Raw genomic sequence first — 14,632 nt, forward strand, 5'->3', positions numbered from 1 at the left:
CTTTATATTTGACTTTTTTCCAAATAAGATTTGTCACCCTTATAGCTTCTTTTTTCTTCCACATTATTAATATATTTACTATTTTCCTCACTATATTGACTTAAAACTTTTTCTTTTTCTTTTTCTTTTTTGAGACAGAGTCTCACTCTATCGTACAGGCTGGAGTGCAGTGGCGTGATCTCAGCTCACTGCAAGCTCCACTTCCTGGGTTCACGCCATTCTCCTGCCTCAGCCTCCTGAGTAGCTGGGACTACAGGCACCCATCACCACACCTGGCTAATTTTTTGTATTTTTAGTTGAGACAGCGTTTCACTGTGTTAGCCAGGATGGTCTCGATCTCCTGACCTTATGATCTGCCTGCCTTGGCCTCCCAAAGTGTTGGGATTACAGGCAAGAGCCACCATGCCCGGCCTAGAACAGGTAAGATTTTTCTATTTATCTATTAGCCAGGAGTACTGGGATACCAAAACTAGATAAAAGGATCACAAATAAAGACGACCGTGGACCAAAATCCTATATAAATATAGAATTCCTGATGAAATTCTCAGAAATGTTAGCAAACTAAATTTAGCAATATGTAAAACTGATTACATACAATGACCAAAGTAATAGTTTTTCACAAATGCAGTGTTGCCTTAATATTTTAAAAATCAACATATTACAAAATGTTACTTGAACAATAGAAAAAAGTGACAACTTAAATAGATGCAAAAGTTTGACAAATCCAGCACCTATTTATGATAAAACACTCAGAAAACGACTAGAATGGAACTTCTAAGACCTGCTAGAAAGCATGTATAAAAAAATAACAGCTAATAGTAGACTTAATGGTGGATGACTGCAGACTTTATTTGTAAGTTCAAAAAATGGAACAAGAATGTACATTTCTTCCACTCTGTTTAACATTGTACTGGAAGCACTAACCAGAAAACTATACTAGAAAAATAAATAAAACTTTCGGATTAGAAAAAAGTAGAATACTATTTTCTTGCCATAATGTTGTATAAAAATCTATTATAAACTTACCAAAAACTTAATTGAACTAATAAAAAAAGTTTATTAATGTCACAAAATACAAGATTAATATACAATATTAAATAATACTTTTATATAACAGTAATTGACATACTAAAAATTAAGTCAAGAAAATATTTATTAATAATAACATTGGAAAAACCATTTAGGAATATATTTTTAAAAGCAAATACACATACGTTACAGTGAAAATTTTCTTAAATGCTGAAAGAAATTTTTTAAAGTTTTTTTTTTTTTTTTTTTTTTTGAGATGGAGTCTCGCTCTGTCACCCAGGCTGGAGTGCAGTGGCCAGATCTCAGCTCACTGCAAGCTCCGCCTCCCAGGTTCATGCCATTCTCCTGCCTCAGCCTCCCGAGTGGCTGGGACTACAGGCGCCCGCCACCTCGCCCGGCTAGTTTTTTTGTATTTTTTTTTAGTAGAGACGGGTTTTCACCCTGTTCTCCAGGATGGTCTCAATCTCCTGACCTCGTGATCCGCCCGTCTTGGCCTCCCAAAGTGCTGGGATTACAGGCTTGAGCCACCGCGCCCGGCCAGAAATTTTTTGAACTATAAGGAAAGATACATCTAATATTCAAGATTATCAATAAGAAATGTTAATATCAAAATACCCAAAGAAAACATTTACAGTAGCTGGGCGTGGTGGTGCACACCTGTAATCCCAGCTTCTTGGGAGGCTGAGGCAGGAGAATTGCTTGAACCCAGGAGGCAGAGGTTGAAGTGGGCCAAGATTGCACCATTGCACTCCAGCCTGGGTGACAAGAGCAAAACTCTGTCTCCCCCCCCCCCAAAAAAAAAAAAAATTTACAGATTCAATGCAAATTTCAAAGTAAATATTTTCAATGTAAGTTGACAAGCTGCTCTTTGAAAATTCTATATGGATGTGCAAAAAAATCAAACACACCTGAGAATTTTGAAAATAAAAACAAAATTAACTTCCAATATCAGTTCTTACTAAAATGTTATCATAACCAAACAGTATGGTACTACTATAAGGGTAGATTTTGGGGACCTATCCAGGAGTGATACAGAGCCAACAAAACTCCCACCCCCAGCCAAGAATAGGGGTGAGAAAATCTGCAACCCTAGGAAACCACACTTCTCCCACAGATCTTTGCAACCCTTGGATCAACCCTTGTGAGCCCACTTGACCAGGGCCTTGGGCCTGACACACAGAGTTGTGTGGAGTCTCAGTAGAGCAGCTGCTCAGACACACACAGAGACCCAGGAGCTTTACATACTTCAGCCCTGGGATTTCAAACAAAGGTGACTGCAAGGTGGGAGTCGGTGGGTGCCTCCAGGAAGGGGCTGAATCCAGGGGGCGGAGCGGCATCAGTCTGTGGGCCCCACTTCCCCCGCACCTCACATGACAAGCCCCACTGGCTTGGAATTCCAGCCAGCCTGCCAGCAGCAGCCTAGCACCTGACTGAGATGGGTCTGAGGCCATGGGGGAGAGCCAGGCCGCCATCTTTGCTGCTTGGATGATGGCTTTGTAGAGTCCAAACAATCCGAATGAGGAAGGGACCCCACAGCACGGCGCAGCTGTTTTACCAAAATATGGCCAGGCTGCTTCTTCAAATAAAAACCCAATCCATTATCCTCGTTGGATAAGTCTTCCCAGCAGGGGCCTCCAGCCAGCCCCACCCATATTCTATGAACAGAGTTCTGATTTCTCCCTAGGATGGAATGCTCAGAAAGGGGAAGATGGGCTGCTACCTTAGCTGTTTGGGTGACTCGGCCATTCCAGCCTGTGGCTTTGGAGAGTCCAAGCTGACTGGGACAAAGGTGGTTCCCCAGCATGGAACAGCTGTTTTGTGGAGGCATGGCCTGACTGCTTCTCTAAATGGGACCCCAATCCATTTTTCCTTGCTGGGCAGGTTCTCCCAGCCAGGGCTTCCTGCCACCCATGCCCATGTTCTGAGGCCACCAGAGTTCTAATTTCTCTCTGGGATAGAGTGCCCAGGAAGCAGAGTGGGTCACCATCTTTGCTGTTTGAGCATCTCAGCCAGTGTAGCCTGTGGGCCTTGGAGAGCCCAAGACAATTGGGGCTGAACAAATCCCCAACACAGTACAGTCGTTCTACCAAAACAGGGCCAGACTCCTTCTTTAATTGGTTGCTCATCCCCTTTCTCCTCATTGGGTGAGACCTCCAAACTGTGGTCTCCAGCCACCTCCTACAGTTGTGTTCAGGCAGTCAACAGGTCAGTAACCCCTGGGATGGAGACCCCAGAGGAATGTTCAGGCTGCCATCCTTGCTGTATTGCAGCCTTACCTGGTGATACTTCCAGGTACTTAAAAAACCAAGGTGACTGCTGGGCCTGGTGGCTCACGTGGCTCACGCCTGTGATCCCAGCGCTTTGAGAGGCTGAGGTGGGTGGATCACGAGGTCAGGAGTTTGAGACCAGCCTGGCCAATATGGTGAAACCCTGTCTCTACTAAAAATACAAAAATTAGCTGAGCATGGTGATGTGCACCTGTAGTCCCAGCCACTCAGGAGGCTGAGGAAGAAGAATCGCTTGAACCCTGGAGGTGGAGGTTGCAGTGAGCTGAGATTGCACCACTACACTCCAGCTTGGGCTACAGAGCGAGACTCTGTCTCAAAGAAACAGAAAAACAAAAAAAACAAAAAAACCAAGTCTGGAGTGGACTCCCAGCAAACAACAGTAGCCCTACAAAAGAGCAACCAAATGATTAAAAGAAAAACAGACAAACAACAACAAAAACTCCCCACAGTAACCCCATCCAAAGGTCAGCAACCTGAAAGATTGAAAATAGATAAGCCCACAAAGATAAGAAGTGGCACAAACATGATGAAAACTCAAAAAGTAAGGGTGCACCCTGTTCTCCAAATGACTGCAACACCTCTCCAACAAGGGTTCAGAACTGGGCTGAGGCTGAAATGGCTGAAATGATAGACGTAGGCTTCAGAATGTGAATACAAATGAGCTTTGCTGAGCTAAAGGGGCATATTGTAATCAAATGCAAGTAAGCTAAGAATCATGTTAAAACAATGCAGGAACTGACAGCCAAAATGGCCAGTATACATAGAAACATAAATGACCCAATAAAGTTGAAAAAACACACTGCAAGACATTCACAATATAATCACAAGTATTAATAGCAGAATAGACCAAGTGGAGGAAAAACATCACAGAGCTTGAAGACTGTCTTTCTCAAATAAGACAGGCAGACATGAATAGAGAAAAAAATGAAAAGGAATGAACAAAACCTCTGAGATGTATGAACATATTTCAGGATATCATCCGGGAGAACTTCCTCAACCTAGCTAGACAGGCCAACATTCAAATTCGGGAAATGCAGAGAACCCTAGTAAGACACTCCATGAAAAGACCACTCCCAAGTCATATAATCATCAGATTCTCCAAGGTCAAAATGAAAGAAAAAATGTTAAGGGCAGCCAGAGAGAATGGTCAGGTCACCTACAAACAGAAGCCCATCAGACTAACAGCAGACCTCTCAGTGGAAACCCTACAAGCCAGAAGAGATTGGGGGCCAATATTCAACATTCTTAAAGAAAAGAAATTCCAACCCAGAATTTCATATCTGGCCAAACTAAGCTTCATAAGTGAAGGAGAAATAAGATTTTTTTTTTTTTTCAGACAAGCAAATACTGAGGGAATTTATTACCAGCAGACTTGCCTGACAAGACCTCCTGAAGGAAGCACTAAATATGGAAAGTTACCATTACCAGCCACTACAAAAACATACTGAAGTATACAGACCAGTGACACTATGAAGCAACCACATAAAGAAGTCTACAAAATAACCAGCTAGCATCATGATGACAGGATCAAAACCACACACAACAATACTAACCTTAAATATGAACGGGATAAGTGCCCTGGTTAAAAGACACGGCATGGTAAGCTGGATAAAGTACCAAGAACCATTGGTATGCTGTCTTCAAAAGACCCATCTCACATGCAAAGACACACATAGGCTCAAAATAAAAGGATAGATGAAAATTTACCAAGCAAATAGATAACAGAAAAAAGCAGAGGTTGCAATCCTAGTTTCTGATAAAACAGACTTTAAACCAACAAAGATCAAAAACACAAAGAAAGGCATTAAATAAGCGTAAAGGTTTCAATTCAACAAAGAGTGAACTATCCTAAATATATACGTACCCAACAGAGGAGCACCCTGATTCATAAAGCAAGTTCTTAGCAACCTTCAAAGAGACTTAGACTCCCACATAATAGTAGTGGGGTACTTTAACAACTCACTGATAATATTAGACATCAAGATAGAAAATTAACAAAGATTTCAGGATGTGAACCCAGCCCTAAATTAAGTGAAACTGATAGATACTTACAGAACTCTCCACCCCAAAATAACAGAATATGCATTGTTCTCATCACCACATACAACTTACTCTAAAATTGACCACATAATCAGAAGTAAAACATGCCTCAACAAGTGCAAAAGAACTGAAATCATAACAGTGTCTCAAATCACAGTGCAAGCAAATTAGAACTCAAGAGTAAGAAATTCACTCAAAACCATGGAACTACATGGAACTTGAACAACCTGCTCCTTAAGGATTCGGGGTAAATAATGAAATTAAGGCAAACATCAAGAAGTTCTTTTAAACTAATGAGCACAAAGAGACAATGTACCAGAATCTCTGACGTGCAGCTAAAGCAGTGTTAAGAGAAAAACGTGTAGCACTAAATGTCCACATTAAAAAGCTAAAAAGATCTCAAGTTATCAACCTAACATTACAACTAAAAGAACTAGAGAAACAAGAGCAAATAAACCCCAAAGCTAGCATAAGACAAAAAATAACCAAGATGAGAGCTGAACAGAAGGTAATAGAGACACAAAAGAACCCCTTCAAAATAACAAGTTCAGGAGCTATTTTTTGAAAAAATTAATAAAAGACTTCTAGCTGGACTAATAAAGAAGAAAAGAGGAACGATTCAAATAAACACAATCAGAAATAAGAAAAGAGATATTACCACTGACTCCACAGAAATACAGATAACAAACAGAGAATATGATAAACACTTCTACATACATAAACTAGAAAATCTAGAATAAATAAATACATTCTTGGACATATAACCCTCCCAAGACTGAACTAGGAAGAAACTGAACCCCTAAATAGGCCAATTATGAGTTCTGAATTTGAGACAGTAATAGAAAACCTACTGACCCAAAAAAAGCCCAGGATCTGACAGATTCAAAGCTGAATTCCACCAGAGGTACAAAGAAGAGCTGGTACCATTCTTACTGAAACTACCCCCAAAAAAGTGAAAATGATGGACTCTTCCCTAAGGCATTCTATGAGGCCAGCATTATTCTGATACCAAAACCTGACAGAGATACAACAACAAAAAAATAAAACTTTAGGCCAATATTCTTGATAAACATCGATGCAAAAATCCTCAACAAAATACTGGCAAACTGAACCCAGCAGCCCATAGAAAAGCTTATCCACCACCACCAAGTAGGTTTCATCCCTGGTTGGCTGAACATACAGAAATCGATATATGTGGTTCATCACATAAACACAACTAAGGACAAAAACCACACGATATTTCTCAATAGATGCAAAAGTGGCCTTTGATAAAATTCAACATCCCTTCATGTTAAAAACTCTCAATAAACTAGGTATTGAAGGAACATACCTCAAAATAATAAGAGGCACCTATGACAAACCCACAGCCAATATTATACTGAATGGGCAAAAGGTAGAAGCATTTGCCTTGAAAATCAGCACAAGACAAGGATGCCCACTCTCACCACTTTTATTCAACACAATATTGGAAGTTGTGGCCACAACAATCAGGCAAGAGAAGGAAATAAAGTGTATTCACATAAAAAGAGAGGAAATTAAACTATGTTTTCTGCAGACGACATGATCCTATATCTAGAAAACCCCACTGTCTCAGCCCAAAAGCTTCTTATGCTGACAAGCAACTTCAGCAGTGTCTCAGGATACAAAATCAACGAAAAAAAAAAAAAAAAAAAACCTCTAACATTCCTATGTACCAAAAACAAGCCAGTTGAGATCCAAATCAAGAATGAACTCCATTCATAATTGCCACAAAAGGAATACAATACCTAGGAATACCGCTAACAAGGGAAGTGAAGGATCTCTTCAAGAACTAAAAGCCATGGCTCAAATAAATCAGACATGACACAAACAAATGGAAATACATTTCATGCCCATACATAGGAAGAATCAATATCATGAAAATGGCCACACTACCCCCAAAAATTTAGACATTCAATGCTATTCCCGTTAAACTGCCATTTACATTCTTCACAGTACTAGAAAGAAACTATTTTAAAATTCATATGGAACCAAAAAATAGTCCAAATAGCCAAGGCAATTCTAAGCAAAAAGAATAAAGCTGGAGGCATCACGCTACCTGACTTGAAACGATACTACAGGGCTACAGTAACCAAAACAGTCTGGTACTGGTACAAGAACAGATAGATAGACCAATGGAACAGAATAGAAAACCTATAAATAAGTCTGTACATCTACAGCCACCTGGTCTTCAACAAACCTGACAAAAACAAGCAATGGGAAAAGAATGTCCTATTTAATAAATGGTGTTGGGAGAACTGGCTAGCCATATGCGGAAAATTGAAACTGGATCCCTTTCTTACACCATATACAAAAATCAACTCAAAATGGTTTTAAGACTTAAATGTAAAACCAAAAACTATAAAAACCCTAAAAGAAAACCAAGGCAATATCATTCAGGACATAGGCATGGGCAAAGATTTCATGACAAAGATGCAAAAAGCCATTTCAAGAAAAAAATTTAGGCCCGGCGCGGTGGCTCAAGCCTGTAATCCCAGCACTTTGGGAGGCCGAGACGGGTGGATCACGAGGTCAGGAGATCGAGACCATCCTGGCTAACACGGTGAAAACCCGTCTCCACTAAAAAATACAAAAAACTAGCCAGGCGAGGTGGCGGGCGCCTGTATTCCCAGCTACTCGGGAGGCTGAGGCAGGAGAATGGCGTGAACCTGGGAGGCGGAGCTTGCAGTGAGCTGAGATCCGGCCACGGCACTCCAGCCTGGGCGACAGAGCGAGACTCCGTCTCAAAAAAAAGAAAGAAAAAAAAGAAAAAATTTTAAAAATGGGATCTAATTAAACTAAAGAGCTTCTGCACAGAAAAAGAAACTGTCAACAGAGTAAACAGATAACCTACAAAATGAAAAAAATTGCAATCTATACATCTGACAAAGGTCTAATATCCAGCACCTATAAAAACTTTGAACAAATTTACAAGAAAACAAACATTCCTCCTTAAAAGTGGGCAAAGGATATTAACAGACACTTCTCAAAAGAAGACATACATGTGGCCAAACAACATATGAAAAAAAGCTCAACATCACTGATCATTAGAAAAATGCAGGCCAAATGCAGTGGCTCACACCTGTAATCTCAGCACTTTGGGAGGCTGAGGTAGGTGGATCACTTGAGGTGAAGAGTAGTTCAACACCAGCATGGCCAACATGGTGAAACCCCATTTGTACTAAAAATACAAAAAATTAGCCAGGCATGGTGGTGGTGGTTGTAATCCCAGCTACTCAGAAGGCTAAGGCAGAAGAATCACTTAAACCTGGGCGGTGGAGGTTGCAGTAAACCAATATCATGCCACTGCACTCCAGCCTTGGCAACAGAGTAAGTCTCTGTCTCAAAAATAAATACATAAATATAAATTCAAATCAAAACTAAAATGAGATATCATCTCACACGAGTCAGAATGGCTATAACAAAAAAGTCACAAAACAACAGATGCTGGTAAGGTTGGGGAAAAAAAGGAATGCTCTTACACCATGGGTGAGAGTGTAAATTAGTTCAACCATTGTGGAAGACAGTGTGACGATTCCTCAGAGACCTAGAGGAAGAAATACCATTTGACCCAGAAATCCCATAACTGGGTATATACCTAAAGGATTATAAATTGTTTCATTATAAAGGCACATACACGCGTATGCTCATTGCAGCACTATTCATAATAGCAAAGACATGGGATGAATCTAAATGCCCATCAATGACAGGCCAGATAAAGAAAATGTGATATATAAACACCATGAAATTCTATGCATCCATAAAAAGGAACGAGATCATGTCCTTTGCAGTGACATGGATAGATCTAGAGGCCATTATTTTTAGCAAATTAACGCAGGAACCAAAAACCAAATACTGCATATTCTCACTTATAGGTGGGAACTAAGTAAAGAGAACACATGTACACACAGGGGGAACAACACACACTGGGGCCTGAGTATGGAACCTGAGAGGAGGTAGAGGATTAGGAAGAACAGCTAGCACATGCTGGGCTTAATACCTGGGTGACTGGATGATCTGTGCAGCCAACCACCATGGCACACGTTTACCCATGTAACAAACCCACACATCCTGCACATGTACTCCTGGACTTAAGAGTTGGAAATACAGTGAAAAAAATAGATTTTTATGGATTAAAGGAATATAATTGATGGTATATTAATAAATACATTAATTTGTGGTAAAATTGATTTTGTCAAAGATGCCAAGAAATTTTAATAGCAGAAGTTTCTTCAACAAATGATGCTGAGAAATCAGTTGTCAACACACAAACAAGTAAAGCTGAACCCCTAACTGAAACCACACAAAAGAAAACATTAAAAATTGATTATCTCTTAATTATAAAAGTTAAAATTATCATATTCACTGGACAAAAATTAGAGTAAATTTTTATAATGTTGGGTTAGGAAAAAATATCTTAGATATTACACAAAATTACACAAAAGCAAAATCCAGAATAAGAAAAACTTAGGCCAGGATCAATGGCTTATGCCTGTAATCCTAGCTCTTAGAGAGGCTGAGGTGGGAGAATTACCTGATCCCAGGAGTTCGAGACCAGCCTGGGCAACATAGTGAGACTTCATGTCTGTGAAAAATTAAGGAAAAAAAATAAATAAAGCTGGGCATTGGGGCACAGACCTGTAGTCCCAGCTCCTCAGGAGAGGAGATTGAGGCTGCAGTGAGCCACAATTGTGCCACTGCACTCCAGACTGGGTGCAGAGACCCTGTCTCAAAATGAGAGAAAAATAAAGAATATTACTTCATGAAAGAAAAAAACATTTGCTTTTTGAACAGAAGCATAATGAATACAAAAGACAAACTACCTAATGGCAAAACATATTTTAAGTTTTAAAACTGATTTGGGTCTAGGAATAAATATATTAAGAGAATTCTTATGATTTAATAATAATACAATAATTTACCAATGCAACACGAATAAAGCGTTTGAATAGACAAATTCTAAGTGGCATGTAAAATGTTTCAATGTTATTACTCGTTAGGAAATGCTACTAAAACCACAATAATATCACCACATTCCCCAGAATGGCAACACCAAATGCAGGCCTTCAGAGGCACCCAATGTGTTTCCAGAAGGGTGGATATGCATTATGCGTTTTTATTTAACTTTCATTGCCCTAAACACAGGGTGATGCACATAATTTTACATCAGTAATGCTTTCTTGGTAAATGAATGAATATCTGGAAGGTCCTGGTTTGATTCCCCCAAAGTTGGGCTCTTTTTCCACACTGCCAGCCAGAGTCTCATCTGGTCAGAGTGAAATTGCTTGTGATTGTCACTGCAACCGACCAAGAGTTTTTCTCATACTGAGATCCCTGGTTCCTTTCTGGAGAATTCCTTCTCCTGGCCAGGATCCCTGTTCAGAATGCTAATAAATGATTCTTGTCTAGACTGATCATTCTGCCTAATTTACAAAGAAACAACCAGCCTAGAAAACACTTTCATTTTTATTCTTTGAATCTGGATTATAATAAAGTGAAATATTGTTAGACAACCAGAATTAGTTTCAGCTGACAAAAAAAGTGTAGTAACTTACACAATGAATGAAAAGCGATAAAAATGGAAAATATTTAGGAATGATTTGCAGTCTCCAGTATCTCTGTCTTTCCCAGGAGGCCCTGCTGGCTTGGGCCTTGTATAGCAAAACAGTGATTACACTATCCAGATGCTTTCTTGGCTCTAATTTATAGCACTTTAAAAATTTTATTTTTTTCTCTGCTTCCTTTCTTCCTGTCTTTCATTTTTTAAATTCTTACTTTTTGTTTCTTTTTTTCTCCCTTTCTTTTGTTCTTTCTTTCTTACTTCTTTTAACATGTATATACAAATAAAGGCAAGGTTAAAACATATATGATGTTTTATTTTAATTAAAAGACACAATGCCAAAAATTAGGAAGTAAAAAACTATTCAATAAAGCAAGTTAAAATAACCTACAATTCCACCACTGAGAATTTACCTTCCTTAACACACATAGAGTTTTGGTTAGTGTTTGGTACAAATTAGCTATGATTAATAAAATTTTACACGCTGAATTACATTAATACATGCTTTAACGCAAATGTATTTTCATTACATGAGTTTTTCAAGCAATAAATGATTACTTATTTAAATTTTTTAAAATGTGTTACAATGAAATACTATTCAGCAATAAAAGAGAAAAAATCTTGTCATTTGAAACAATATGGATAAATTTGGAGGACGTTATGCTAAGTGAAATAAGCCAGACAGCAAATTCTGGTTACTGGATGCTTGGTTATTTAGAAAAAAAGAGGCATTTGGAGAGATGTCCGTAAAATAATACATAAGTACAGTTGACTAGGAGAAGTTCAGAAAATTTATTGTACAACATGGTGACTACAGTCACCATGTACAGTATATACTTTATAATAAATATAGAATATAGACTATTCTGCATAACAAAATAAGTTTTGCTATGTCATAGAAAATTAATGTAAAATATTTCACATATCACTAAGTCGCCAAGAAATTTCTTTCTTTTGAGATTGAGTCTCAGTCTGTCACCCAGGCTGGAGTGCAGTGTTGCCATCTCAGTTCACTGCAACCTCCACCTCCCAGGTTCAAGCAATTCTCCAGCCTCAGCCTTCCAAGTAGCTGGGATTACAGGCACCTGCCATCGCAACTGGCTAATTTTTGTATTTTTAGTAGAAACGGGGTTTCTCCATGTTAGTCAGGCTGGTCTTGAACTCCTGACCTCAGGTGATCCATCTGCCTCAGCCTCCCAAAGTGCTGGGATTACAGGCGTGAGCCACTTTGCCCGGCCTAGAAATTTATTTCTAAGACATATTTTCTTCTAAGAGATTTCAAAATTTGGATGAGTTTCTTCATATGGTAGTTATAATATGCAATCCACCCATATTAATGCTTTACCTATTCTAGCTTATGTTTCATTTAACACACTTTGTTTAGAATCTCATAAAATTTTTCTTTTACAGAGAAAAACAATGCTGACTGACTGAATCCTTTTACATGTGAACAGTAAATGACTCTTAAGTAATATAAATGTTGCATTGATAAACTATACAAACACCCCACTTAAAAACAATAATTTACCACATTAAAAACAATCCAAACTTTTCATGAGAACCTAGAAAATCCATGTGAAATTACATGGCATGAAGAGAAGAATGAAAAAACTGTAGCCATAACACAAATCAGAAGGGCTGTGAGGTACACACAGCTGAGGATGAACACATAAAGACATCAAAAAACAAAAAACAAAAAACTGAAGATAATTAGAATATAAACACCGAAATCTTATTTAAATTCAGAATGAGTCACTTTTACAGCCTGTCCTCTTAACATGCAGAATTGGCCGGGCGCGGTGGCTCAAGCCTGTAATCCCAGCACTTTGGGAGGCCGAGGCGGGCGGATCACAAGGTCAGGAGATCGAGACCACAGTGAAACCCCGTCTCTACTAAAAATACAAAAAATTAGCCGGGCGCGGTGGCGGGCGCCTGTAGTCCCAGCTACTCAGGAGGCTGAGGCAGGAGAATGGCGGGAACCCGGGAGGCGGAGCTTGCAGTGAGCCGAGATCGCGCCACTGCACTCCAGCCTGGGCAACAGCATGAGACTCCGTCTCAAAAACAAAAAAACAAAAAAAAAAAAAAAACATGCAGAATTAATACCATTTCTTCACCACAGATATTTTCAATCTCTTACTTGGACCTACAAATAAACTCCAGAAAAATATTTGTACCTAATTATGGAGCATCTATTACACACCCTTCACTTTCTTATGTTTGTTCACTGCAATTATGTATCAAAACATCCTCATAACTTATAAAGTGTTCCCAGTACTTACTTGAATTGGCCCAATAAACTCAATTATGTCAATTATAAAAAGTGAAAGGAACAATAACTAAACAGCTTATATATGGTTCCCCAATTAAACAAAATGTTCTAACTAAATATTACTTAATACACACATTGTGAACATCTTAAATTTATTTTGTGTGCTCTACTAAATTTTATAAAAATCATTCTTACAATTTCTGACCAGCTCACACAATAAATACTTAATGAAGTTAAAACAAAAAACTATGAGAAACAAGTGAATTGTATCACTAGCATGAGTACCAGACAAAACAGGTAATTTGCACAAGGAGATTCTCAACAATGATCCATTAGATTTTACAGTAATTAAATACAAAGAAGATAGTATAGATTTGTTTCCAGAATATTTTAGGTTTTTATGTTTCTAATCAGTTATACATATTATTAAAAGAATATTTTTTGTCCCAACGTTGTTATTTTCTTTGGAAAATAGGTACAAATTTCCAAACACAATTGCTTGTTCTATAATTTTTTATACCTAAGGTTTATCTTAGAGCAATACATTTATATATTTATCTCCATGTAAATCAAAACTAAAAGTCTGTATGTGTTTGCCAGAAGAGAAGCCACATGTCCAAAGAAAAATATGGAACATTTAAAAAAATATGTATTCAGGACACAGAAATGTCTACATTATATTCTGATATAATACTGAATACAACCATAAAATTACTTGTAATAAAAAATAATTTAATTGTACATTTAAAAATAAAGTGTATAATTGGATTGTTTGTAATACAAAGGATAAATGCTTGAGGTGATGAATAACTCATTTACACTGATGTGATTACATGTTGTATGCCTGTATCAAAGTAACCCATATATGCCATGAATATATATACATACCATGTACCCACATAAATTTTTAAAAATAAATTTAAATAAGAAAAATAATAAAAATTTAACATGAGAACAATATTCTTCAATTTATTTGCTGTTTAAAGCCACTGGAAAAAGAGATTGCTAGAAATATCATTAAACTATGTTACTAAAAGTATACTGTTACCATTTTTTACCTATACCCTTGAGTAAGGTGGGATAGGTGAAAGTTGTGGCATAATAACACTTCACTCCAGACACAGTAATTTCAACACATTAGCAATTTTGTTGAATTAAAAAATTAAGTTCACACACAATCTTAAAAGATAATTTTAAAATTTACTGTATTTTATTACCTAAATGTACAATTGGTAAAACAATTTATTACTAAAATTCAGATTTTCTCTCACTATAATGCAGAAGAATATTAGTTTGAACATGTACCTCACGAATCATGCAATGATATAAGTCAACCACAAAGATGCAAACATCATCTCATGCATCTTTCAATGTCCCTACTCATTCATGGAAAAGTTCATGAATGATGCCCACCTAAAAAGAATCACA

General features: G+C 37.9%; 1 protein-coding gene across 1 annotated transcript in view; it reads right to left on the reverse strand.

The window, feature by feature from the left end:
• Positions 1 to 14,632, reverse strand: part of LOC112427091 (uncharacterized) — a 79,136-nt gene that overhangs the window by 16,564 nt on the left and 47,940 nt on the right. The window lies entirely within an intron of this gene.

This window comes from Macaca nemestrina, chromosome 3 (assembly GCF_043159975.1).
Source record: "Macaca nemestrina isolate mMacNem1 chromosome 3, mMacNem.hap1, whole genome shotgun sequence".
NCBI lineage: Eukaryota > Metazoa > Chordata > Mammalia > Primates > Cercopithecidae > Macaca > Macaca nemestrina.